The following is a 1647-nucleotide window of genomic DNA, read 5'->3' as shown; positions in this document are numbered from 1 at the left end:
TTTGTGGGTATGTGTTATTTTTCTTATTTCATACCCTCTACTATCCATCTGTTGTTGTTGTGTACCACTGAGTCAGAACTAAACCATAGCTGACCCTTCAGTGGATTTTCAGAAGCAGATATTCACACGAGAGGAGATTGCCCATCTTTCTCCTGTGGAGCAGCTGGTGGATTAGAACTTCATGCACTGGGGATTGCAGCGCAGATTCTTTCCTGTAGGGCACTACTTCTTGTAAATTTTTTGAGCTATGTCTAACCCCAACTTTGCAGCATTTAGTTATAACCACTGCCACTGAGTTGATCCTGACCCACAGTAATTATTAATTGGGTTTCCGAGACCTTAAATCTTAATGGGAGGAGACTGCTCATCTCTTTCTCTAGGAGTAAATTTGACCAGCCAATATTCTGGTTAGCAGCCTGATATGTTATGCAAATACTTACATATGCACACATCCAGATGCATACCCCTCCCTACTGGTGAGGAGCTATTCTTAATCCCAAAGGTATGCAGTTCAAATCCACCAGCTTCTCTGTGAGAGAAAGATGGGCATTCTCCTCCCTTGTGATTAAACTGCCTCTGAAAACCCACTGGAGGGTCAGCTTTGAGTCAGTTCTGACTCATCTGTATGCAACCATAACACACATTCTGATTGAATGCAAAGCTTTCATGGGTAAAGAATAAGAGGAAAGAGAAGGAAATTAAAGAGAAATATGACTCCTGTCTTCAAGAAACCTTCAGATTAGGAAAGATGGCGGACAAGGAGAAGCTACCGCCCGGCTGGGAGAAGCGCATGAGCCGGAGCTCAGGCCGGGTGTACTACTTCAACCACATCACCAATGCTAGACAGTGGGAGCAGCCCAGCGGAAGCAAGAATGGGCAGGGCGAGCCTAGCAGAGTCTGCTGCTTGCACCTGCTGGTCAAACACAGCCAGTCCCAGAGACCCTCTTCTTGGAGGCAGGAGAAGATCACGCTAACCAAGGAGGAGGCTCTGGAGCTGATCAATGGCTACATCCAGAAGATCAAGTCTGGAGAGGAGGACTTTGAGTCTCTGGCCTCACAGTTAAGCGACTGCAGCTCAGCCAAGTCCAGGGGAGACCTGGGTGCCTTCAGCAGAGGCCAGATGCAGACGCCGTTTGAAGACGCCTCATTTGCGCTGCAGACAGGGGAGATGAGCGGGCCTGTGTTCACGGACTCCGGCATCCACATCATCCTGCGCACCGAGTGAGGCGAAGGCAGCTGGGCTTGGTCTGCAAGGTGGGGTGGGCAGGGCGCTGGCCCACCCACTCCTCCTCTCTGCTCAAGTCACACAGTATTTATTGTTTCCAAAATGGCTTGGAGGGGTTCTTCAAGACCTGGGGCTCTGGGGCCCTTGTCTGCCCCCTGTTGGGGCAATCTCTGCTAGACTGCCCTCTGCATTTTAAGGAATTGACTTCAGAAGGGCCGTGGGCTTGTGGGGAAGGGGTCTCCCAGACAAGGGGCAGTTAGTGACTGGTCCTTGCAGAGGAGCCCAGGCAGCTGGGCCTCCCCTGGCCGCCCCCTCCCCCAGGTCAGGAGGGGAGCAGGCGGGCCTGGAGTGGTGGTTTTGAGTTAGGCCTTGTTCCTCTATTCATTTGCAAAAGCGCAAATGCTTGATTTGGGGGTCCTGGG

At 51.2% G+C, this 1647-nt stretch overlaps 1 pseudogene; it reads left to right on the top strand.

Moving 5' to 3' along the window:
* Positions 1-748: 748 nt before the first annotated feature.
* On the top strand, positions 749-1225 carry LOC102868498 (annotated as a pseudogene).
* The last annotated feature ends 422 nt before the right edge of the window (positions 1226-1647 follow it).

This window comes from Elephantulus edwardii, unplaced genomic scaffold (genome assembly GCF_000299155.1).
Source record: "Elephantulus edwardii isolate Elephantulus edwardi_28Jun2011 unplaced genomic scaffold, EleEdw1.0 scaffold00047, whole genome shotgun sequence".
Classification (NCBI taxonomy): Eukaryota; Metazoa; Chordata; class Mammalia; order Macroscelidea; family Macroscelididae; genus Elephantulus; species Elephantulus edwardii.
The sequence above is the reverse complement of the archived record's forward strand: the minus strand, read 5'-3'. Positions and strand labels throughout refer to the sequence as shown.